The following is a 27,893-nucleotide window of genomic DNA, read 5'->3' on the forward strand; positions in this document are numbered from 1 at the left end:
CTTCATCTCCCTGTTCTCTGACATTTCCTCCTATCCTTCTTTTTCATCTCCTCCTCCCCCATCTCCCCACCAACTTTCCCAACTGTCCATCTCCCTCTCTTTTGTTTCTCTGTCCATCTCCTCCTTCCCTCTCACTATATTTTGTTGTTGTCGGGGTCTTCAGTACGAAGACTGCTTTGACAAAGTTCTGCATGCAGCTCTGTCCTATGAAAAACTCTTCGTCTCCTTCTACGACTTTTACCCCCCACGTTTCCCTCCAGTACTAGAAAACCACCATCAATAGCGTGAAGTCAGAATCTACTGTCATCGCTGAAGTGATCCTGACGGCACCAGTTGAGCCGTGCGCGTATATGGTATGGCGTGAGTGGAAGATGGGCTGGAGACGTGCATACCTGTAGTGCAGTTCGTATTTACACGTCTGGGCTAACAAACCCTCTAAACAGTGCTGAGGCAGCTGTGCGATATGTCGCTGCTGCCCTTATAGTTTTACGAGCCTAGCAGGCGTCTGTGCTGCGTGGACGTCCAGAACATCGTCTACGAATATGGGAGTGTCCACGTGATCACTGATAGCAGCATCGTTGCACAACTGACGCACCACGTCCAGCGTTTGTGGCAAAGCTCTGAAAAGACCAAGGCCACAGTTTGAGCGGATTCAGACTCACCCAGTTGGCTGTATGAAGCACTAACGTTTCTACGTGGCTTGATTGTCTTCTTGCTTCACACGTCTGCACCAGAGGGAGCCTTCTGGCTGCGAGCGTTCCCTATTAAAGGGTAGACACAGATCGTGAATTGGTACTACACTGTCTGTTGGTGGACAACTCTGAAACCATTATCAGTAAATTCATTACCACCAGGAGGCATATGCGTCATCGGATGAAAATTGATGTCTTCGTCCCAGGTGTATTAATTCTTTTTCCCTTAGTGTATCTACGAGAGGCGTTCAATAAGCAATTCAACAAATTTTTTCTGAAAGCAGTTCGTCGTCATGATTCCAATACATGATAGTATTCCTCGCCCTTTTGGCTACAAAACCCTATTTTCCAACATAACCTTCGTTCAGTGCAACGGCTGATTCCACCTTACTGGGGAGTTCTAAATGCTCGCATGGTGTCATTCTACTGTTGAACGTCGGAGCCAATGTCTTGTTGCATCAATAATCTCCCCCTCATCTACGTACTGCTTCTCCCGGAGTGCATCCTACATTGGGCGAAAAAGTTGTATGTCGGAATGTGCAAAATCCGGGCATTATGGTGGATGAGGGAGAACGATCCTATGGCGTTTTTTGAACTCCTCTCGGGTGCACAGATTTGTGTGAGGCCTTGTGTTGTCATGGAGAAGGAGAAGTTCTTTTGCATTTGTGTGGTGACGAGCAAGGTGAGGTAGTTTCTTTAGTTTCCTGGCTGTAGTACAGCACACTTTTTAACCTCCCCACTATATCAAGGTTTATGCATGAAATTTAGCCCAACTTTACTCCCACTCTACAAACATCTACGTATTACTAAAACTATGTATTCACAAACTGTTATCCAACTCCTATGCTAACCTTTGACTAAAAAGAACTTACCTGGATTGGAACTGTCCCAGGAGACCGTCGCCCTGACTTTACCAACTGAGGGTGCGGCTTTGAACATTTTTTCGAAAGAGACGTGGTGTAGTGCGGCGCCATTCCATGGACTGTCGTTTTGTTTACGGTTCACAATGACGAAGCCATGTTTCATCGCCTGTGACAATGATCGACAAAAATTTGTCACAATCAGCCTCGTAACGCTCAAGTCACCCCACACAGATGGTCCTTCGTTGCTCTTGACGGTCTTCCGTTAGGTGGCGAGGAACACGGCGGCCACAGACCTTAGAGTACCTCAACTGGTGGACGAATGAGCCAGCAGTACCAACAGAGACGTCCAGCTGTGCAGCGCGGTGCGTGGTTGTGATCCGTCGATCATCTCGAGTGAAAGTGTCCGCACGGTCCAACATTGCAGGAACCACTTGTCTACGCTGCCGGAAGGCGCACTGGAAATCAGACAGGATTGCCTGCCCTTGTCATCCTGATGACCGATGCCTCGACCAAAGACTCACAGTGCTTTTGTTCTGTAGACATTCAGCAACCATCTTTGAGTACCTGCGGTGCTCTGGTTTCCTACCACAAAGAACTCAATGGTTGATCACTGTTTGGAATACATCTCCGTTACAGACGCTAGTTTGACTGCAACGTATAGCTGATGATCATATTTGGAGCTCATGGGCACTCAACGTCGACGTCATCAATACCCTTACAGTTATTGAAACAAACGAATATGGCCAAAACCTCGAAAATTCTTCCGCACTCATGCACTCGAATCGAGCGGACAACTACACTTACATGCTCTAAAACAAAGGTGCAAGAGCAATAGCGACTACACATAAGATTAAGACAAAAACAAAATGACAAAGGAGTTGAAAGAAAGGTACACGCATATACGACTGGCTGACCACGTACAAAAATATGGGTCAGGCTGTCAGCTAACACATTAAAACCATCGCCCTATAATCTTGGTAAAAATGTTGAACAATTCACAAAAATTTAAAACTAGAACCACATTCGTTTGAAAGTTACTTAAAATGGGGAGCAGATCCACCTTCGTATTCGCCGCGGCCCGCTGGTCGTAAAATAAAACACAGTGTAATAAGATGTAGCGCACAGTTATCTGTGCGCCACTACAACCACTCACTGGAGGGTTCTCTCACCAGACTAAGGAGCCACGCGTCATGGTGCTGTGGCCTGTGCAAAAGTGAGTGAAAAGGACCTCGTCCCGTCGACGTAACTGGAAGGAGGTACGCTACGGCCGAATTGTGGGCTTTACTACATAGAGCTTGTTGTCGGACACTTCTAGCCACACTCGTCTTCCAACCGTCGCATGATTTTGTACCTCAAGAGCGGGATGATAGCATGTAGGATGATGGCACACTGAAAGAACTGAGGATCACGACACCTTGAGTGCTAGATCAGCTCTTTCGTTCTTCGCAGTGTTAGGTTAGGTTAGGTTAGTGTTTAACGTCCCGTCGACAACGAGGTCATTAGAGACGGAGCGCAAGCTCGGGTTAGGGAAGGATTGGGAAGGAAATCGGCCGTGCCCTTTCAAAGGAACCATCTCGGCATTCACCTGAAACGATTTAGGGAAATCACGGTAAACCTAAATCAGGATGGCTGGAGACGGGATTGAACAGTCGTCCTCCCGAATGCGAGTCCAGTGTGCTACCACTGCGCCACCTCGCTCGGTCTCTTCGCAATGTGACCTTGTATCTAGCAGAAGGGCACATCCTTCCCAAGTCTTTGTAGTTGGAGGAGGAGGGCATTCTGGATTTTCTGGATTACTTTATCTGTTGGGCACAAACGTTGGAGAGAGTGAAGGGCGCTCCAAGAATTGAACAGATAAGAAATTTAGGGCCTGAAGAACGTCTCATCTGCCCCAGTGCCCCCAAGATTGCATGTAATTCTGAGACGAAGACAGTAAATTCTTGAGGCAGTTGGACCTAGAGGACACGATCGCGGAAAACGACAGACCAACCGACGGAGTCTGCACGCTTAGACCCATCCCTAAAGACAGGTGGTCAGTGGTTGTGCTCATATAAAATGTTAGAAAACATCTCATCAGAAACAGAAGCAGGAACACAATCTCTCCAGTACTGCACTAAATCTACAATTACGCTCGGCCTCTGCAGTATACAGGGCGACAGACGGTTTGAGGTTGTACTTGCTCCACACTGAATGACTCCAGCACACACGGCACGCAGATCCCAAACGGCATTGTGGCTCGTTAACGATTGGAGAGAAGACGTTCCTGAGGATGACGATAAAACAGTAAGGTATGTGGGAGAAGTCGGAAGGAACTGTGAGGAACCTACATCCCTGAGAAGCTGCCGCCATATGGTAAGTGGTGGTTGCCTGGACCCAGCGTAGAGACTGGGTGTGGGAGTTGTCCTATAAAAAAATCCCCGTAGCCAGCTGAGTTCCCTCATGGTGGACAGTGTCATGGTCTTCAAATAAGAAGGCCCCGTCGATCCCATACACCACCACGAACGCACGAAAGCCCTATAAAACTGAAGCCCTTTCCCGAATACCTGTGGGTAAGACACTTTAAGATATTCACTGTACTGGGCGGCGGGTTAATTATTAAAATAAAAAGCTTCGCCGTCTTTTACAAGAGCCTAAAAACTATTTTTGCGGCCAACCAGAAAGCGATGGAGAACATTCTGACCATAGTTTCCCGTCTGCAAGTCCACATTCTTCTTGTGCTCACTGAAATAAATGCTTCTACTCTCTATTTACTCAGCGGAACCGGGAACTATGATTATAAATAAAAATTTTCCATTCTACCTCATTCATACATTCAGAAAAGATGCACACACACAAACATACTAATAGTCCTGAAAGTAATGATAATAATAATAATAATGACCCTATAATAAACAGCACTACGAGCAGTTCAAAGGCGACTTCTGCTGCAGGTTTAAATTAAATGGCCTTTCGCCCTGGCTTCTGATCATCGAAGTTAATTGTCCAACACAGGTGTGGGGGGTAATCTCACCACTTGCCCACCACAGGTGTGGGGGATAATCTCACCACTTGCCACGTGGTTTTGTCAACATTACGGGCGGCACACAAACAGTTACTTCCAGAACGGCGTACTGTCCTCGCGAGTTCACTTCGTACGTCATCCGATGCAGCCCTTAAGCTTGACTTTATTGATGCTGACCGATTGATAGCTGAGTGCGAGGTGTGTGTGTCACTGCTTCTCAGGTCCTATTTATACATGGGCGCAGCGGAGGCTGAATGGAAAATCTGCCATCCTCCGCTCTATGTCGAGGCAGCAGCACCTAAATGGCCACTTTCTCGGACACACATTATTTTAAGACACTGTTGTGTATAGATTTATAATCTTTGTAATGTTTATATGAATGGGTTTAATTACAGAAATTTTTTTTGGCTCAACTGCTTTTAAACTTTGCGGACAACAGGTTTCAGAGCGGAACCTAAAGTAGAACATGACCTCTGAAGTTCTTCATTAAGTCCTTTTAGTGATTGTTATTTGTATCATAGTCTTGAAACTTGTAATATCTTTATTATTTAATAGATGCAATCAAATGCTGTAATCAGAACATTCTGTCATTAATATAAATGATAATTCATCTATTACAAATGAGGACATTTTTGTTCCAAATTTAGTTTTTAGTGAATTACTTCAAAACTATTAGAGGTGGCTTGATGGGGTCACATAGTTAATGATTTTATACCACAAATTGAAGCTTCATTCCAATGTTCATCTTCCCGAGTCTAATATTTAGCGTCTTCAGTTTTTCGAAAAAAACACAGATTTTGACGAAATATTGCTCCGATCAAGTTGAGACTGGTAACATTTAATAGCGACGTACATACGCACACTCTGAACAATTTTTGGCTTTCTAGCTTTATTATTTAGCAGCACTTGTCTTTTGCATAAACAATGTATTTATTGAAACATATTCATCAAATGATCATGAGATTTAGCGATTTTAATATTGATATACTGAAACATTTGTTGACAAAGTTTGGAAAAGCTATTTTAATTTTTAATTTGATTCTTAGATTGCGGTGTAATACTTTGGACGCTACGCACCGACGCGTTATGATGACGTGGCACCAGTGGCAGTGAACTGGGGTAAGTCGCGGCACACTCGCTCGCCTCTGTATCTCTCAAACGATACAGCGCTTGTTTCGCCACATCACCCCTATTTATTTTTGTGAAAAAAAATTATTTTCGAACAAAATTAAATATTTGAAACAAGTGATGTTACTATTGTTGGCCTCTTTTGAGAGAAATTGGTTCAAATGGCTCTGAGCACTATGGAACTTAACTGCTGAGGTCATCAGTCCCCTAGAACTTAGAACTGCTCAAGCCTAACTAACCGAAGGACATCACACACAGGCAGGATTCGAATCTGCGACCGTAGGAGTCGCGCGGTTCCAGACTGTAGCGCCTAGAACCGCTCGGCCATTCCGGCCGGCGAAAGAAATCGATTTTTGCAAAATTCCTTAATATTTCACTCACAAAGTTGACAATATTCATTCATAGAAGAACATGACACGATGGATTTTTACAAACCACGTACATAAATAACATAGAAACATGAAATTGTAATGTCAATTTTTACAAAATTATTTTTTATTTACATTTTTTAGTCTTTACGTGAAAGAGGAAACACATAAATTTTCACTTTTCAGTACTCACTTATTTAATCACAATCGCAGGCACCAATACGAGCGTCCATAAAAAACACTTCCACTAAAACGTTTAAGGTAGACGGTCTGGAGTAGATTTATGGTGTGCTCTAATATAACGAAAGGGAAAGCAGACGATTCACAATGGGACGTGTCCTATTCACTTTCTTCTCTGCTACAGCTTGTAGGCTGCCTTTCATGAAGCCTCCATGTCCACGAGAGAAAGATAACGTAGCCTAAGCTTTCGTTATAAATTAAATCTGAGGGAGGACAAATCACATTCTATATTCTTTTTTCATTCAGTAATTTAAACAAACAATTGAGAAGTTAGCAGAAAGAATTAATTTTCTTAATTTATTATTTGTAAAATTTTTACTAACTTTTCCAAAATTATATTGGCAATACGTAACTTTACAGAATCCTAAGATTTTATTTTATTGTATCACAAACTTTCCAATTTTCTCTTCTTTTTTTAACAATTGCTGTTATATTCTGGAAGGCAACATAGGATTTTTAGCCACATTTTGGCCTAGTTTGCAGTTTAGTTTATCGTTTAAGATATTGCTTTAATTAGAAAACTGAGTAACTTCTGTAAGTTCCATTTTCATGTGGCTCTATTATCGTACGAATTAGTACGCTAAAGAAATCATTTATTTAACAGCCGTTACTTTGCTGTGCCAAGCACGTAATTAGAAAGCTGTTTTTATTTTTACACACCAATATTCTACAATCTGTATTTTTTAACTCATTCTTTTACCTGTATTTCGTTGTCTGTTTTTATCTGTTAATTGACCATCTGCCTTAAGCAAGAGTGCGCGTTTTTCAAACCCTTTTACGAGAGATGTGGATATACAAATTTTCCACCTATTCACCATATATGTCGGCCTACTGACTTCATTACTCTTATTCCTCTCTATTTTCCCTTATCCATGTATTTCGACGCTTCTTTCTTCCTTTTATCTTTGTCAGCCTACTGACCTCACTATTTACCAATAATTTTGATGTGATCCTCACACCACTTGCACGCACCTCCTTTCATTAATATCGAACCCTTTGGCTTGCCTGTAGTTGCACCATGTTATTACTCACCCTTGCCTTTAGACGACTTACTCCCGACTGAAAATGGAGTGTCTATCGTCCCAGATTTTACGAATTTCCAGCTTCAATAATTTCTCTTAATGCGAAGTGTTCCATATTTCGTATTTACTAACATCTTTAATGGAGTTCATTTATTATTTATTTACTTTAACAATCATTTTTCTATTATTGGTTCTCAAAAGTTACTCACTGTTATTTTAACATTTAGAAATTACTATTGTAAACTATCTCTCGTATTCTCTTGTAAGTCGTCATTTGGGTATAGCCATTTTCGGGAACCTTTCTTATTCACGAGGAGCAAGTCACAAATTAGTAGCATATGTAGAACATGAAAACGTATACTCCTTGCTTACTACGATAGGGGAGAGGGAATGAATGAAACTTGGTGGGGAAATAAAGCTTCATCCTGCTTCAGTATCTTCCTGCAAGTATGCCTTACACCTCATTACTCTGGTAGGCAGTTTCCATTCTTCTTTATTATTGCCTCTATAATATCCTATGAAAGGTTATTTAATAACCAAAGAATCAGGTAATCGTAATACCAAATCGTTCTGATCAAAATCAATCCTTCCCTGATATTTTGTTAAGAAATCTGAGCAAATTAACATCTGAACACTTAAACCGAGGACGATTATATCACTTTTACCAATTAGTATTAAAGCTTCGTGTTGTACTGGTGTACAAACTTTTCCAGTTGCACCTATTATTTTCAATCCACTTACTTTCGTTACAGCCAATTCACTCTTATTAGGAATAGAATCAAAATATGCTTGGGATAAAGCAGTTGCTTCAGTGACACTGTCAATATGAAAACTCACTTTTACTCCTCAGATATAAGTTTTTATAATAGGTTGAATTATTGTAGTTTGAACAGGTTTGTCATAAAGGTCTTCTAACAAATCCTTTTCAATCTGTTTCCAGCTAAAGTAGTTTGGGGTCATCAATCTCTACATTGTCATCTGCCTTTTCCAACCTGTCCACCAATGTTAAATCAAAGCACTTAACGACTTTCTGTGCCTTCGTTTGCTGTACATTAGCTAAACTACACTCTACCTATCAGCGACTACGTCCCTTCTCAACTTTGCTATCTATAACACTGTCGCCGGTTTTTATAGTTTGTGGCAAGTCAATAAAGCTACTAGGTTCTATGACCTCATTTTTATTGCTAACCCTTTCAGCTATCAATTTCCCCGCTACAGTCGGAGGTTCGAATCTTGCCTCGGGCATGTGTGTGATGTCCTTAGGTTAGTTAGGTTTAAGTAGTTCTAAGTTCTAGGTGATTGATGACCTGAGAAGTTAAGTCTCATAGTGCTCAGAGCCATTTGAACCATTTATCAATTCCCCTTCTTCAAAACCCTGCAAAACTGACTCTGCTTCCTCTACCGAAACCTTAGCCTTCAGATTGCCATCACTGCGCGACATTTAATCCTTCACATGAGCCCTCTTATTTTCTGGGTGTCAGCACCTACCAATGGCCCATCCATTCCACTGGGAAGTGGAAAAGGAAACTTCGAAGTATCTATCTCGGTACCACGAGCGGCTAGACAGAGCCCCACGTGCCTAGGTAAGCCTTATACGACTGAGGCGCGGCAGGTTCCCTAGAGGTTGCCCGCAAACAACTGTTGGACCTCAGTAGCCATGCATCTCATGAGTGCGCAGCACACCTTGAGACAGAGGTCTTTTATAGTTTTTACAATCCTCGCGATCTGGGTGGTCAAGCCTGTGACACGAAACGGCAACGTTCAATTGCCGCACCAGACAGTGGTAGCTGAAGCATGCCAAGAGCTTGAGGTGATAAGGGACTGGTAACGCTTACCAGTCCCTAGCTCAAGAAGTCGCCATGCCTGTACCCAGGAAACGAATGCTGATCCCCTGACGGCCTATGCATAGCACCTCCACATATCGGAGGTTCATGATACTATAGGGGCTCAAGAGTGAATATGTTTCGATGTACAGCAACAAATTCCGCATGTTTTTTCAACCGAAAGTGGACGAGAAAATGAGAAGAAAATGTGCTGCGTTGCTTACTGAACGCCCCTCGTACGCACTTATACACACACGTAAATCAATTTTTATAATTTGTATGGATTTCTCCAAAAATTAAAATGAATAAACCTATTAAACTGAGGAATTATTATTAAATAGAGTTAATGAATTTCCCATCTACAACGCATTCGTGTCAGTCACGTAGAATAGCGAAACTTCTACATATGAACTTCACTTTAACAGCGTTAGGTTTTCAGCCAAAGAAAATAACGCACAACAACGATGTTACTGAATAGTTCTACACTAGTTTGTCAATGAAACACACATTCATTTCATTAATTTACACTGCATTTGTGAACCGCAACATGAAAGTCTTCAAAGCAATTTCTTGTACAAGCTACACGTTAGGAACTGCACAATTTGACATAATCAACAAAACACTACTGCTTGTCTGTTCATCTACATTATGGACACGAACCTCCTTCTCATTCTGCTGTGTAGTACTACGTCCTCTGAGACTAGTCGGCTGCAGTGGAGTCGACCGACTGACGAACAGCCGGTGTGCGTAAAATTCAAAAGATATACAAGCAGTAGCTCATTACTGTATACTTCCAGAATGATGACCGCGCGGTCTTCGGGGCCTTGCCCGGTTCACGAGGCTCCTCCCATCGGAGGTTCGAGTCCTCTCTCGCGCATGAATGTGTGTGTTGTCCTTAGCGTATCTTAGTTTAAGTCAGATTAGGAAGTGTGTAAGCCTAGTTCTGTCGCATAGGAACTTACCACAAATTCCCACATTTTTCCGGGATGATGGCCCACATCGATTACCATGGCTGGTATCTTGCAAGTGTGCTTATTACTCCTTACAATAGGAGGTCGATTTGGAGAAGTTTCTTGTAAAGCTGTATACCTGGTCTCAGTTAAAATTGTTGCACTTTAGTCTCGGCCGCCTCCTTTATTACGGAATCCCAATGTGATGACGCGTGGGCGAAGCCTCTGTTCTTTCCATACTGTACTTTGCCGGCCCCCAGTATTTAGGAACGACCATTCGAACCAAAAGAGTCTATTAAACATGGGCTCTAAAACGCATATCCTATGAACTGTGAGCTCTTCATCATCTTCCATACTATGAAACGAATCGCACCCCGGCAACGTGAGAAATGGTATCTTTAGTTTATGTCATTGAAAAACGCGTGTGAAGTTACCCAACGTGCAAGAAAAGTATAACAGAATTGACTGCCAATAAGACCTTAAATTTAAAGGAAATTTATAGCTCTTAAATACGTTTCAAAAATTTTATTTTTTAAGTCGAGTTTTCTCAAGCATTGCATTTTTGAACTGTGTCAGTGTTCTTGTCCTGGTGCGAAATTTATTCTACTACATGCTCTTTCTTTTCCACATTTTTGGGAGAGGTAGCATGGACCAAAACAAGAAAACAACTATCTAGTACACATTATCTGTAAACCTCATACGTTAAGAAGTACGAACAATACTCATAGATCTTACGGTGTGCTCTTTGGAGCCCATGTTTACTTGTCGTTTTTTCTTATTTTGCTGCATACTACCATCCCTCAAAATATGGAAATCAGAGACCTTAACAGAATTGCATCGAAGATTACGAAATGGTCACATCTCTTATGTTATGCATTTAAGAACCGATATTTTATTGGACTTTTGCGTCGAATGATCGTTCCTGCCGTTGTCCTGAGTATTGACCATTGCTCCAGGGACAACCTGTATAAGTGGTTCACAGCGGTTTTTACTACTGATGTTAGTGGCGGAGGCACCTCCTGAAAACTCGAGTGCTGCACCACAAGTGACGAGTTTGATAACAGAGAAGATTTTATTCCGTGAAAATATTTTTGATTTGCAGTTTTTTGATTCTGAGAAGTAAGGTTAGAAGGATGTTTCCAAAGTGCAGATAGTGTGTATTTTTAACTGGTCTCTCACACATTATTCTAACCTTAAAAATTTTCGAAGTTAGTGATAAGTCCTGCTAAACCCGCAGCCCAGGACAAGTAGTAGGAATTGTGGAAGGAGGCCAGAATGAGCGGCTGTCAGTTACACTCCAAACATATCACTTTAATCAGTTGTCCAAACATTACAGCGCAACTTGTAAGCTTGAGTATCGACAGAAAACGTCTTTAATTCTAAAATGGCTGAAGGCCCATGAATTAAATACAACTGCTATAAAATTTTTTTTTTAGACAGATGGTTCTGAAGTAGTATTTAAGGCCACTCGATGTAAGACTTGAGTAGTCAGATAGATTCAGTTTTTTAAAAGCGACTGAAGGCCGATAAATTTAAAACAACAGCAATAACCTTTCAACAAGCAGAAGGCCCAAGCTTTATGACCAATAAGAAACTTTACTCCAAAGCGGCTGAAGGCCTTTGTTTAAAAAAAAACTGCAACCAATTTTCCAAGGCAGAAGGCCCAAAGCTTTTGACCTTAAATAGTATTTAAGCCCAAGTGATGTAAGACTCGATAAGTAAGAATCGAAATTTTAGAGCGGCTGAAGGCCCATCATTTAAAGAAGAAAAAATATAACTACAATAAATTTTCAACAGGCGGAAAGCCCACAGCTTTATCTCCCAAAAGTTAATACTTGATAAGTAGGATCCTTAAAACTTAAAGCGGCTGAAGGCCGATCCTTTAAAAAAGAAAAAAAAAAAACAGTACACTGCAATAAATTTTCAACAGGCAGAGAGCCCACACTTTATCTTCAGACAATGTAAGACTTTCCCAATTTAGAAAACCTTACTTTTAAAACGGCTGAAGGCCTTTGATTTTAAAAATACAATTACAATCATACAAATTCCAACCATCGGCTATGAGCCATTAAAAATACACAGTTAAACGCCAACAAGAAAGGCAGTACAGGCAACGGCGCTCAGAAGTTTCCAGGGGGCTCGGTCTGCCCTTGAAACCTTTACGTTCGCTTAGGTGAGACAAGAAGTCGTCCAAATTATACTCGATCCGCCGGCAACACAATCAAGGGACAGTCAGGGAACCACCGACAAGACGACTTGCTAACCACCGACCAGTATACGAGAATTCCAAAGCCAAAACGTTACAGACATAGCCGCCCACAGCCAAAAATACATTAAGCTGTCACAAACTACACACCATGTGGGACAGCGACAACAGGTGAGGAAAGGACACTGCCTGAATTTACGTCAGCGACCAGGCCAGGTTAGTTAATTCCACCACACGGCTGCTAAATCTTCACCAATTCGAACACTCGCTGTTGCTCCCAGGAATACTGCCAACAGTGAACCATCAACCAAGGGGCCAGCGTAAACAGACGTGGCTTTGGTAATTAAATCACCACTTAACTTTCATGTCGTGGATCGGTGAGCCACGAACGTCGTAGTACTCGGAACAGTCCCAACACGCTCCGTCACTGCATAGAGACCATCCGCGGGCGCTGCCGACTGCGCCGCGCGGAGACTTGCTTGCTGATCCGCTCCAACCGACCGACTGACTGCCAGTACGCCGACAACATTTAAAACAAGTTGTCAGTGGAAATGACACCACCTAGACACACAGGTTGGCCATCACTTGCACGAAGTCTTGAACGACACTCAGCAGTGGCTGTGCAATCACGAAGACAAACCAGGAGTCGATACACACACACAGCCAACACAGAAGCGATCGGCGAGCCAGTTCACGTCGTCCAGTAGGACAACTGACCAACGGCCCGCGAAGACCGTCCCCAGCTCAAGTGATGCGTGGCTGCAACGGTCGGGCGAGCCATGGACATCCAGGCCTCACTGCTGCTCACTGAACAAGTGCGGCGTTCCAAATCCACTACTGGCAGGTCCGAACTGCCCTCCTGTCACGTTACAACTCACCCCACGAAAGACGACAACCGGGAAGTAATAGCAGTGCAGCAAAGATAACACGCGAGGGCTATATCGATAGGCGCTGCTGCTGCCGCTGACGGGCAGACAAAGCAGCAACTCAGTGACAAAAGAAATTCAAACTAACGTAACGAGGTGGCAACACAAAAAAGAAACAGGATGTAAAATACACTACAGTGAAGTATGCTTGCTGGAAACGCTGCGCAGATCTTGCGCTTATTGAATTGAGGCCGGCCGGGGTGGCCGAGCGGTTCTTGGCGCTTCAGTCTGGAACCACGCGACCGCTACGGTCGCAGGTTCGAATCCTGCCTCGGGCAGGGATGTGTGTGATGTCCTTAGGTTATTTAGGTTTAAGTAGTTCTAAGTTCAAGGGGACTGATGACCTCAGAAGAAAAGTCCCATAGTGCTCAGAGCCATTTGAAGCTCTTTTTTTTATTTTAATGTAACAGCAAGGAAGGAAGATAAATACATGGCTATGGAGACGATGACAAAAACGCAGCGGAAGCGACAGGCTGGCACGGCGAGTAGTCGCCCCACGGGGCTATGGAAACGGCGCGTCGGCAAAGCGCGCCAACCCCGACGGTCTGCCTGGAGTGTCCTGCTCACAGGCGAGGCTGCGAGGCGCCTGCTGCGACCACCACTGTGCACGACTCCGCCGCCACCTCGCTCCGGCGCCCTGTGGTTGGAGCACAGCTCTCATTTTCTCGAAGAGTTGGTTTCAAGTACAAGTTCGCAAAATACTGATGCAGATTTTCAGTAGTTCTCTTCAACACCTTAATCTCCTTCCATTAGCTTCTTTCCATAAAATCCCCATACGGTCCTTTCCGCATCCTTGCTCTGTTCGGAGTCGGCATAGTGGCTTTAATGCCTTGGCTTCCTTCCTTTTAAGTACACTGAAGAGCCAAAGAAATTGGTGTAGTCATGCATGTTAAAATACAAAGATATGTAAACAGGCAGAATACGGCGCTGCAACCGGCAACGCCTACATAACACAACAAGTGCCTGGTGCAGTTGCTAGATCGGTTACTGCTGCTACATTGGCAGGTTATCAAGATTTAACTGAGTTGGCACGTGGTGTTATAGCCGGCGCACGAGCTTTAGGACACAGCAACTCCGAGATGGCGATGAAGTGGGGATTTTCGCGTACGACCATTTCACGAATGTGCCGTGAATATCAGGAATGCGGTAAAACATCAAATCTGCGACATCGCTGCAACCGGAAAAAGATCCCGCAACAACGGGACCAACGACGACTGAAGAGAGTCGTTCAACGTGACGTAAGGGCAATCCTTCGCAAAACTGTTGCACATTTCAATCCTGATCCGTCACCAAGTGTTATCGCGCGAACCATTCAACAAAGCATTATCGACACGTACTCTCTGAGCCGAAGACCCACTCGTGTACCCTTGATGACTGCGCGACACAAAGCTTTACCTATCACCTGGTCACGTCAACACTGATATTGTGCTGTTGATGACTGGAAATATGTTGCCTGGTCGGGCAAGTTTCGTTTCAAATTGTATAGAGCGGATGGACGTGTACGGGTATGAAGACAACCCCATGAATCTGTGGATACTGCATGTCAGCAGGGGACTATTCAAGCTGGTGGAGGCCCTATATTGCTGTGGAGCGTGGGCAGTTGGAGTGATATGGGACCCCTGACATGTCTAGATACGACTCTGACAGGTGCCACGTACGTAAGTGAAGCATTCTGTTTGATCACCTGGATTCATTCGTCTCAATTGTGCACTCCGACGGACTTGGGCGATTTCAGCAGGACAATGCGATACCCCTCACGTCCAGAATTGCTACAGAGTGGCTACAAGAATACTCTTCTAAGTTTAAACACTTCCGCTTGCCACCAATCTCCCCAGACATGAACATTACTGAGCATTTGCCGAAATGTTATTTTCCCGTTACGTCTTTGCTGTTTTCTTGTATGTCATAACTGACGTTTTTTTTCTTTTACGTTACAAAATGTATCTTACGTTATACCTGAATCAGCTTCATTACAATTTCATGTGTCTAATTTTGAATGTACAGTAGCCTAGTTGTTTCTGCGGCTACTAGATGGCGCTCGTAGCAACACCATGTTTACTTGCCCACACTTTCTAACGTGGGCACCTCAGTTTTGTTGCAACCTGTGTTCACTCAGGTACGAGCAGCCCTTAGCAGCTCGCCATCTTACCTTATTTACAACTTTTCATGATGTCGCCTTTCCCGCTTAGATTTTTTTTTAGAATATGGCTTGTAAGTACTGCATATCTTTCCAGTCGGTATACACTTTAGTTTATTAATGTCTTATATACCTATTATGTTTTAGAACAGTTAGTTTAATTCTGAAGATGACGCTCATAGTAGCGTCGAAACCTGGTCAATTTTGACTTAATATTTGTGACCGAGGGCTTATTTGTTCTAATATAATTCTGACACGGCCACTGAACCTTAGCAGCTATGTTCAAAGTATCTGGGATATCTTGCAACGTGCTGTTGACAAGAGATCTCCACCCCATCGTACTCTTACAGATTTATGAACAGCTCTGCATGATTCATGGTGTCAGTTCCATCCAGTCCTACATCAGACACTAGTCGTGTCCATGCCACGTCGGGTTGCGGCACTCCTGCATGCTCACGGGGGCTCTACACGATATTAGGTGGGTGTACCAGTTTCTTTGGCTCTTCAGTGCATAAGGGACAAAGTGAAAAAGTGAATTCATAAACTATTTATTTATTTAGCCTGATCCGATAAAGGCATTCTGGCCCTTACATCAGACTAGGGTCCACGCACACCTTCTGTGCATCATAGATACCTACGAAATAACAATAAATTTAATTCGTTAGACGGTAATCACATGATTTCACTGTCGGTAGTGACGTTACTCCATAATTCCAGCCCAGTGCAAAACGCCAGTACCCAAACGCCAAACGCCCACAGCATGGGCATAAGAGAAGACGATTCAGCTGGAGCACATTGAAGGGCGTGGTGAAAACGTCGATGCAGGCAATAACGATACGCTCATAAATAATGAGTCTCTGCACAAATAGAGACCACAGCTCACACAACCGACTGGCTGACCACTGCCTGTGTTGCCCTCTCGCCACGTACCCAGACACTCCTGAGTTCCACACGCCGTGGCGTGTCTCCAAGATACCGCTCCAGCGATAACACACAGGAAGCTAAGGGTAATTATTAATGCCAGCTAAGGGGGCGGCCACGAGATGAAGGGGGAAGAAAAGATGAAATTAAGCCGCCACGGCTGGCAGAGGTCGGAGCTTACACACCTGTATTGAAGTCGCGGTAAGTTCCATATGCGCTGCAGTAATGCCTTCAAACGGAAACTCTTTGATCGTCCCTTATAAAAATATCGAACGGCAAGGAATTATTTTATTTTTCGTATTTAGTGAAATAGTCTAGAGAAAGTAATCTCTACGTAATTTAAAGCAGTAAGCCGCAAAACATGCAGGAAGGCGCCAAGTACATTGGAGAGTATCAGATAAGTGAAAAGTGCGTGCTGCTAGCGCTCGTAGTGGCTGTCGGCGAACCGGTCCGCTGATACGGATTTACCGGCAGACAGCGCTCTGAGTAAGCCTCGGCGGCGACGCTAAGCCTCCGCAAGTGCACGACGATCGCCACTTTCCCGCCATTCTCAGTGGCTTCCGCTACGAACGGATAAGGAGAGGCACATGCCATTTACGGAGAGCAGCAGCCTTTCTGCGCTGGCATTGGATTCCCCTCCCTCGGTCTAAACACAGGTGTTCTACGCCAGCGCGCAGCAGTTAAGCGCAACAGGTGAACGCTTTTTCTTGTGTGACTTACAAGAAAGAACTGTAGCAATGCGGACACTAACGGAACCACCATCAAAGAATGGCCAACAAAGAATCATCAAAAGAAGTTGTACTCACATATTCTACAAATGCACACTGTCATGGCTGACTTATTTGGCGAGGACTGCCTTTATCAAAGCAGCCAAAATTCCCACCCACGAGAACAAAATTTCGGCGCAGGAGGTACGGTAGACCCCAGACAGAACTATTTACAAGGAGTCTGCACGCATTAAGGAAATGCAATCCGAAAACAAAGGGAGTAGGTTACAGTACACTTTATCGCTTGAATACTGCTCACCAGTGTGGGATCCGTACCAGATAGGGTTGATAGAAGAGATACAGAAGATCCAACGGAGAGCAGCGCGCTTCGTCACAGGATCATTTAGTAATCGCGAAAGCGTTACGGAGATGATAGATAAACTCCAGTGGAAGACTCTGCAGCAGAGGCGCTCAGTAGCTCGATACGGGCTTTTGTTGAAGTTTCGAGAACATACCTTCTTCGAGGAGTCAAGCAGTATATTGCTCCCTCCTACGGGTATCTCGCGAAGAGACCATGAGGATAAAATCAGAGAGATCAGAGCCCACACAGAGGGGTACCGGCCGGCCGCGGTGGTCTCGTGGTTCTAGGCGCTCAGTCCGGAACCGCGCGACTGCTATGGTCGCAGGTTCGAATCCTGCCTCGGGCATGGATGTGTGTGATGTCCTTAGGTTAGTTAGGTTTAAGTAGTTCTAAGTTCTAGGGGACTGATGACCACAGATGTTAAGTCCCATAGTGCTCAGAGCCATTTGAACCATTTTTTAGAGGCGTACCGACGATCTTTCTTTCCACGAACAATACGAGACTGGAATAGGAGGCAGAACCGACAGAGGTACTCAAAGTACCCTCCACCACACACCGTCAGATGGCTAGCGGAGTATGGATGTGGATGTAGACGTAGATACAACTTGAGCTGTGTCACTCATCGCCGATCTGCACTGCCATCAGAGATGGTTACATGTGTCCCTATCCAGTGACAGTGAGTTTCCAGTTTTCTGCGTTGTTCCATCGACAGGCGCTTCATCGTGGTACTGAGAGGTTAGCGATCCACATCCCTGGCGAGATGGAGAATGTGAGCTATTTATAACATTAACATCTGTACTTCAGCTTCTTGAAAGAACAACTCCTACACTTCACCGGCGATGGCACTTCATCTGCCAATGGATTTTTGTAATTTAACACAGCTTCTTTGATATACCACAGAGAGCATGTTTCTAACTGAAAAGCACTTGATGTTGAAAACGTGTAAATAGTTGTGTAAGTGGGGTGGGGACGGTGGAAGGAGACATCCTGAGTAGGCCGTTCTTAATGTACGCAGAACTGTCCATCGTAAGCCTGCCAGAACCCAACATAAAAGAAGTAGAAATGAATCTGTAAACACTGCATTACATTCAACATACAAATGCTGATCGAAACACAACTACGTTACATAACAAACTTTGTGACGATATCCTTCACATAATGTACATTAAACGACTGAACTTCCACAATTGAAAGAAAATAGCCCTCGGTCACTATTTTTAACGAATTAACCGGGTTTCAACACTGCTAGGAGTGTCTTCTTCAGAATATAAATCAAAGAATGGTCTATAACATGGTCACAGAATTATGACTAAAAACGTATGATACAGAGTACAAGTACAGAATCATCATGAAAGACTGGCAGTACTTCATAAAATAATAAATATGCCAAAAGGGCATTAGTCACAAAGATATTTAAGATAAAAAATTGTGATGGCGAGCCACTAAGGGCTGCTCGTTACTTACGTGGTTACAGGTTGCAAACGGACTGAGGTGCCCGCGTTAACAAATGCGGCTAGGTGAACATGGCACTGCAACTAGCGCGCCATCTAGTAGCCGTTGATACAATTTGGCTACTTCACACTGAAATAATAGGCAGAAATGATTATAAATGGACAGTATTTGGTACATAATGGAAAGCAATGTTTGTTTGATAGCAGCATACAGCATAACATTTTGTCTACGTCGAAGCTTATAGTAGTAAGATAAAACATGAAAACTGTGGTGTCACCGCCAGACACCACACTTGCTAGGTGGCAGTCTTTAAATCGGACCCGCGTGTCGCCACTATCAGTGATTGCAGACCGAGCGCCGCCACGCGGCAGGTCTAGAGAGACTTCCTAGCACTCGCCCCAGTTGTACAACCGACTTTGCTAGCGATGGTTCACTGACCAAATAAGCTCTCATTTGCCGAGACGATAGTTAGCATAGCCTTCAGCTACGTCATTTGCTACGACCTAGTAAGGCGCCATTACCAGTTACTATTGATATTATGAATAATGTACCATCAAGAGCGACGTTCACCATTTATGGATTAAAGTTAAGTATTCCACCAGCTACGTCCGTTTTTTCTAAATTCTAATTTCCTTGTCCTGTTCCAGACCTCACGCCAGCCTGCGTGAGCTAAAACGCGTGCCTTTCGGCTTCCTCTAGTAACCCGGTGTTGGCTCTCCTGCCAACCCACAACAAAAACATCATTATGGAAATGTAGATAGGACTGAATGACAACTTGTAGAAAGCAATATTGACGTGAAATACAGCCAAGAAACATTTGATAATTAGAAAACATAGGACTACCTTAGAAGGAAAAGAACATTTCGGCAACCTGCATAAGGAGACCCGAAGTCAGATATCAAGTAACGGCTTTATGCTGTTGAAAAAATTTTTGTTACGTTGCTGTAGCTGTTCGTTAAGGTTGAGGCTATCCTTTAGAGCAAGAAGTTTGAAAATCTCTAATTGTTCTATAATATCTAGTCTACGCCCTATCTTTACGGTGTGCAAAATGTTGCTATTGCAGATGGCTTTAGGTGAATGACCTGTAATAGAAGATGGTCGGCAAAAGACGAATTTTGGAGGGTAGTGCCAATTTGTCTTAGCAACTGTTCTTTATTTCTATTAGTGAAGGCACATCTAGTTTGTCCTATATAGTAAGAGGAGCAAGTATCGCAGACAACTTTGTAGACACCCGAATTTTCTAAAGCGGAACGAATAGAATGCAAATTATGAATGAAGTTTTTTTTTTTAAATTGTTATTAGTAGAAAAAGCAACGTTGCAATCGTATTTCTTTCGGAGAATGCGTTGGATCTGACAAGAAGACACTCCTAGCAGTGTTGAAACCCCGTTAATTCGTTAAAAGTAGTGACCGAGGGCTATTTTCTTTCAATTGTAACTATTCACGGTCTCTGAACGTGCAGCCATGTACAAAATTTTGCGACTGAACTTTCATTGCATTCATGTCTAATGTCTAACATTTTCATTGTGAGTATGGAATTCGATCTTCGTGGTTGCTAATACGCTCTTGTGGACATGGTGACTTGGAAGCAAGTAACAAGAAATTTGTTGCCATGCCTCAAAACCATGGTTGGTCAATACATGAAGTTCGGTTGCTCGGGGCTGGTGTGAATGTAGACGTCTTCGCAACGGATCGCAGACATTTTCTACAGGTGACAAATCAGGTGACCAGTCAGGCTAGTCAAAGATCCAGACTTTCCTCAAGGCGCCTGTAGTACGAACGGAAGTGAGGAGTGCTGGGTTCTCCTGCTGAAATACGCTATTTGGTGAACTGCTCACGCACAATGGCTTGCATTCAGTATCTATTTACCAACTGTGAAATCAGTGCTGTTTTCACGTCAGATAGCTCCTCACACCATTAATGGTACTGCTGAATATTGTCCATTCCGAGTTAACCTCGTGGTTAATCACCCTAACAGGAATTCTTCATTAGTATTGATTATTATATTATTATATTCTTCATCTCCATCATTTTGATCTTACACCTCATATTCGTCTTCCACTTCTTCTCCTCCCCCCCCCCCCCCCCCTCCTACATCGCCATTCGTCTTCGCGTTTCATTTTGACCTTCCTCATTTCTTTCACCTCTCACATAACTGCACCCTTATGGAAGCAGAGCTCAGGGTACGCTTCCAAACTACTGTGCACTAATTAGGTCCGAATTCAGGCGGTTTACATCCGGAAATTCTTGCAAAGTAAGTGATCATCATTAGATTGTTTTAGAAGACTTGTTGTGGCTACACTTTACATGTCTTTAATGCAGTGGTTTTCATTTCCCTGACCAATCTTATGCCCAGTGGACGTTGCTGATTCTTCCACCTTTAGGGGCAGTTTCCCATCCGAAGGGTAAAAGTTTGCCTTGAACTGCTACCCGCCCCTACGTCCTATTTTGGCTCGGCCGTCAGCAGGATCAGTGTGACTTCTTATACCTGAAATCTTCGACCACTTTATCTACCTATCAAGCCCATGATCTAGATGTTGTTAGATAGGTAGTCCAACGAGCATATAGTTATACAGTTACAAATACCCAAAGAGAAAAGCTGACCCGAAGTAATGTCAAAATGGCTCTGAGCACTATGGGACTTAACTGCAGTGGCCATCAGTCCCCGAGAACTTAGAACTACTTAAACCTAACTAACCTAACAGCATCACACACATCCATGCCCGAGGCAGGATTCGAACCTGCGACCGTAGCGGTCGCGCGGCTCCAGACTGTAGCGCCTAGAACCGCTCGGCCACTCCGGCCGGCGAAGTAATGTCCCTGGTGTTCGAAGAGCGTATGGGTACATAGTTTTTCCTAGTGGAATCCTTGAATGAAAAGCTCTCGGTTAACTTGCGCGTCAAATTCTAATAAAATTCCGAGCTTTGGATGACCGCCTCAATCATCGTCGTTATGGACTGACTGTCGTGGATCGGCCCAAGAGACGGCATTTGCGTGGCAAAAAACATCATGATGGCCCTCTGCTCCTCGAGATTACGTTCGTGCTGTCTGTGCAACGATGCAGAGGGCGCCATATCAGTATTCAGCATCTCCGTGCTGTCATCATGGCCTAATCGAGCCATTCAGGTTCCGTCCTCTGAGCACGGAAGTGGGAGCCCCTCGTTACTTTCACGACGTGGGACTTCGTCTTTGCCGACAGACAAGGAGGCAGTCATCGAAAGCTTAGGACTGTTTTCGAATCTGGCGCTTCAGATTAATGGGAAACTTTCTATCCATGTGTTATTTCGGTTCACATTGTTGGAATCAAGTTATTGTTAGGTTATTCGCTATAAGGTTTGAGGCGTCGTGTAGAATTATGTTAAAAACTGAAATACTTTATATTTCCTTGTGAATCGGTTTTAGGATTTTTAGGCCATCATCAGTCAAGAGTCGAGACAGTCCACAAAACATCGGGGACAATGTCTATTTTCGTCCAAGTGCTGAGGGAATATTCCACAGACGTAGATTTGTGCCCCAGGAGAGGAATGACGCCACTGCGACCCCGCGTCTTTGGCTGACTCCAGGTGCGGTCCTCACCGCTGGAGACCGCCTCCGCGGTCCAGCGTTCGCCCTTCCCTGGAGCCCCGCGCTGTGATTGGCGACCTGGAAACTGGCGTTCCACCTTGTACGTCGGCTACTCACGTCCCCCCCCTCTCCCAGCCTCCACGTATCAAGCAGGTCAACACGCGCTCCGCTTTCCCACGTCCCGCCGTGCCCAGCCCGTTGGCTGTATTTCACTTCGCAGTCGGAATTAGGACTTGATAGCCCCGCCCATCACATTTACGGTGGTTTCTACTTTCGCCCGCACTGCGACAGCCGTGTTCCATCCATCTAGTTGGCTGCTTAGCTTCTGATATTCTCAGTTAAGTATTCGTTCTGTGATGTCAATCATACACAAGGTGACGAGCAACTTCGCTCGAAAGCAAAATATTGTAGAGGTTTTGATACCAAAAGAAGGAATATTTCCACCATGCTTCTAATTTCAGACGATTTTCAAGTCCACGAACTACCCTACAAGTGGGCAACCACAGCAAAAATAATACGTGATTGATGGAATAGGAATTTTCATACCACAATATTACACAAGGTGGTATTAGCAGATCAGAATTAAAATGAATGATCACATTAAATGTTTATTGTAATTCTTTCAAAGAGCCATGACTTCATTCTAGCAACTTCTGCACCCACATTTTCTCAGCTTGTGGATTTTATTTAGGTCTTTAACAACCTTTAGTTTGATGACAAACGTTGAGAGATCACTCCTTACGTTTATACCTGCGCCTTAGAACATCTTCTCATTAGGCATGAAGTGATTACTTGTAAGTAATGAATAAGAAAACGTACGATCAATAGCAGCATATAACATTGAATTTGTAACAAAAGGTTTATTTAGCACCACGATGTTATCAATAGCTACACAGAATAGCATATGTCCTGAAAGTTTTTTAAAATTCTTTTCTCTTTAATTCAGTTATGAATCTTTTAGAATTCTAAGATTATAGTTCGTTTAAAAACAAATGCACCTTTAACATGCGAAATCTGTCGTAGGTTTTTGAAAGTTCTACAACTAATTCTAATTTGCTAATAACACACTTGCATAACATTGTGGTATGAGAGTTCCATTTCCATCAATCATAGATTGTGAAGTTCATAGCACACGTGCGTCCCAATGTAGACAGAACATAAGCAGCAGCAATGTTTTGTGATTTCTGGGAAAAACGGCTTCTGTAGAAGCTAAAATACACTGTCGGAATAGAAAACATTGGTACGTCCTTCTTGAGTCTTCTAGTTCACTCAAGATGTATTGTTGAAACTGTGCATACGAAGTACGTGAAATTATTACCTCTGCGGTTCAGTATCACAGGTTCTGAGGTGCCAGGTATCGACCTACGCTGAAACACACGTATCAGCAGGTGGCGTAGATCCCACGCGCGGCAGTGCAGGCATCAGGTCGATCTTACAGATGGCGAATACTATCCTAGGTTACGTTTCCTATGCCTGATCGACTTGTTGGAGTAATTCTGTAAGAGATGTTGGTTGCCGAGTCGCACAGGTCACCACGGTGCTGGGATAGGTGTCGTCTATCCTACACACAGATGAGCCTACCTCTACGAGTGGTGGTACTGTGAAATTTCACAACATCCGCTTGTTGGCTACGGAAAATCCACGTGATGTGGTTATTGCCAACGAAGGCCACCAATTGTGGCTCAGTGTGTGGGCGGGGATTAATGGTGCATATCTCGTCGGATCAGTCATCCTTCCACAACGCCTCACCGGTGATGTATATCTGCACTACCAGTGGTTCACGCTACCTTCCCCAGCCATCAACGAAGACCGAAGAGGGCGACTCGATGGAAAAATCGTGTAGCTGCAAGATTTTGTACAGTGGTTCGAGGGAAAGTCATGAATAACTTACTAAAGATCCTCTCCAGTTGGTGCGAGCGGGGAGGCGGGCACTTAAAAGACACATTTGCAGATTATTAAAAATAGTTCAATATTGTTGTGTTGTTAAGAAGAACGGTGGAATGTTCCTTTGGACATTTATGCGTGACTGACGGAACCGGCTGTGTGGCGACTACAGACATTATGAAACACATAGAATTTATCTACGTCTGTGATTGCAAATACGAAAAACAGTCAGCTGTACAACGGAATGACGATACTGAAAATTTGAACCTGATTGGAACTCAAACCCGGATTTCGTCTTAAATTCTTTTGATATCCGCGCGCTGCACAGACCACATGTAAACTCGTTCCTCCTGCATCACAACCTGTACACGTACTCACATTATGCAATTCCCGTACGGGGCAGGATATTTTAATTGAAATTCGCTGTCCGGTATCGACGGATAAATGCGATACTGCTGTGAATGCCGGCTGTAGTCGTAGCAACACCTGTTCCTTCAGACATACATTCATGTCCGAAGAAACTCTGCATCGTTCTTCTTAACAACACAAGCACTGCAACATCATATTTATTCTCCGATACAAGGCAGCGACTTTCAAACAAAACACGCGAAACGTATCAGCTGTAGAACAGAATGACGACAATGAAACATTATACGGGACCGGGACTCGAACCTGGATTTATCCTTAACGGTTGCCTTACCATTAGGCTATCCGAGCAAGACTCACGGCCAGATCCAAATTTCCATTAGTCGTCAGCCATGTATCTTTAATCAGAACTCGTACATCCATTACGTAAATTCCCGTATAGGGGAGGTACTTTAATTGACAGTCGCCTGCCCGGTATCGCCGGATAAATACGATACTGCAGAGCTTATGCTGTCCAGGAGTACGACGCAGTTGCATCGTTCTTCTCAACAACACAGGCACTGCAGTATCGTATTCAAACAGAATCTAAGGTCATTATACTCGTTTAGTTTGTGTAAGAGAGCAGCTTTTCTGACAGGAACGACGACATGTGGAAGTTTGTACGTCACCGTCAGAGCGGTTAAGGCGACCGTTCGCGTACAGCAGGAAATCCAGGTTTATGGCCTGGTCCGGCACAAATATTCCGTATTATCATTCTCTCACTCAGGTGATGGTTATTCGTATTCGCAACAGCAAATACGTCTCAAATATTGAAATTAGTGTTTTAATGCTACGAAATTAATGTTTATTATTGAATTAAGTGGACTACGAACAAATATTAAATGTGTGTACTACGTACGAGGGTAATCCCAAAAGTAATGGCTCCTATTTTTTATAAATACACAGACCTGTTTATTTCTACAATGGTTTACATCAGTTAACAGATTCAACATTTTGCTATTTTTCGAAACAATCACCATTTCTGTCGATGCATTTTTGTAGATGCTGTGGGAGTTTTGTATGCCCATATCATACCAGCTCGCCACCATGCTGTTGAGAAAGTTATGAACCTCTTCTTTCACCTTGTCGTCGGAACTGAATCGCTTTCCCGCCAAATGTTCTTTTAACTTGGGGGAACAGTTGATAGTCACCGGGCGCCAAATCATGACTACAGGGTAGGTGAGTGATTATTTTCCATTGAAACTGTTGCAGGAGAGCAACGGTTTGCCGAGCGATGTGTGGACGAGCGTTGTCATGGAAAATGTGTGAGCCCTTGCTCAACATTCCTCTTTCCGTTTCTGAATTGCCCGTTTGAGTTTTTTTTTTCAGAATCTCACAGTACCTGTCAGCGTTAATTGTGCTCCCAGTGGGCATAAAGTCGACCAACAATATCCCTTTCCGATCCCAAAACACGGTTTCATGACTTTAGCGGCAGACTGTGTTTGTTTGAATTTCCGCGGCTTTGGCGAAGAAGGATGCCGCAACTGGCGTGATTCTTGCTTGGCCTCAGGTGTAAAGTGGTATACCCAGGTTTCGTCACCCGTAGCAATTGAGTCCAGAATCAGCATGGCGGCGAGCGTGTATGACATGGCCATAAAAATCTCCCACAGCGTCTACAAAAATATATCGACAAAAATGGTGACTATGTCGAAAAATAGCTAAATGTTCAAGCTGTAAACTGATGTACACCATTGTAGAAATAAACAGGTCTATGTACTTATAAAAAAATAGGAGACCTTACTTTTGGGATTATCCTCGTATAAGTGCAGTACAGTCGTATGACCCGATAAATTTTGCTGTGGTGATGTAGCAGGGTGGAGGGAGAGCGAGATGGAGGAGGGTGGGGGGGGGGGGGTGGTTGTAGGGTAGAAAGACGATGGTTAGGTTCTCGCCAGATTGGGTTATGAATTTCTCTCCTTCGTAGGTCTGCAAACTGAAGAACGAGAGCCAGACGGGGTGGCCGAGCGGTTCTAAGCGCTACAGTCTGCAACTGCGCCACCGCTACGGTCGCAGGTACGAATCCTGCCTCGGGCATGGATGTGTCTGATGTCCTTGGGTTGGTTAGGTTTAAGTAGTTCTAAGTTCTAGGATACTGATGAGCTTAGAAGTTGAGTCCCATAGTGCTCAGAGGCATTTGAATCATTTTGAAGAGCGGGCAGCTGATTCCCCGCTCTCTCTACTCCATTACGTCACAAGAAGCAAGTACAGGATGTTTCACAATGTTACACCGACCCTCGGTGACCGTTCAGTACGGAAGCTCTGGCGTTCGTCTTGGAAAGGCAGCGTCCTGTACCATGGGCGTTGCCCCATATGCAAAAAAAAAAAAAAAAAAGTGTTTCAAATGGCTCTGAGCACTATGGGACTTAAGTTCTGAGGTCATGAGTCCCCTAGAACTAAGCTAAGGACATCACACGCATCCATGGCCGACGCACGATTCGAACCTGCGACCGTAGCGGTCGCGCGGTTCCAGACTCTAGCGCCTAGAACCGATCGGCAATTCCGGCCGGCGCCCGATTTGCCCTCTGCATGTTATACTTCCATAACATTTCCTGTCTAGTTTGAGGTGTAGCATAGATCCTTAGAAATAAATTTTTGTTAGCAGGGAAACCACAACTTACTCATTCTTGACATAATCGTGGTGGCATGTGTTACACGCATCACACAGTAGTATCTGTACATAGGTACAGGGTGTCACAAAATGGTTGGTTCAAATGGTTCAAATGGCTCTGAGCACTATGGGACTCAACTGCTGAGGTCATTAGTCCCCTAGAACTTAGAACTAGTTAAACCTAAGTAACCTAAGGACATCACAAACATCCATGCCCGAGGCAGGATTCGAACCTGCGACCGTAGCGGTCTTGCGGTTCCAGACTGCAGCGCCTTTAACCGCACGGCCACTTCGGCCGGCCTCACAAAATGGTAGTGACAAACTTCCTGGGATTATGGAGGGGTTTTGAGTAGAAATCTGGGTATGGGTATCAGTATCTGTAAAAACTGTGAACAAGAGGGAGATTGGTTGATTGACAGATTTAACGAAGAGCAACGGTACTCGCCGCGTCTTCGTCCTCTCTGCCTCTTCTCCAGTCGTTCCTGATATTTTGTTTGATGCAGGCACTGTTGAGGGTCTTTACGTGAGACGTTCTATGCCTTCGTTCTCCGTGATGCCGCATATTCGCACCGTGTCCTACGCGCGTCAGCCGCCTGAATATACGAAAACCTAAACACCACCGATTAAAATGGGGAC

General features: G+C 44.1%; 1 protein-coding gene across 1 annotated transcript in view; it reads left to right on the top strand.

Annotated features, from left to right (window-relative positions):
• The window catches only part of LOC124622745 (zinc finger protein 74-like), a 559,769-nt gene that overhangs the window by 153,672 nt on the left and 378,204 nt on the right, over window positions 1–27,893 (top strand). Inside the window, exon 2 of the mRNA XM_047148535.1 lies at window positions 5,603–5,675. The gene's annotated coding sequence lies outside the window, so the exon portion shown is untranslated. The remainder of the gene's footprint in view (window positions 1–5,602; window positions 5,676–27,893) is intronic.

Source organism: Schistocerca americana, chromosome 7 (genome assembly GCF_021461395.2).
Source record: "Schistocerca americana isolate TAMUIC-IGC-003095 chromosome 7, iqSchAmer2.1, whole genome shotgun sequence".
NCBI lineage: Eukaryota > Metazoa > Arthropoda > Insecta > Orthoptera > Acrididae > Schistocerca > Schistocerca americana.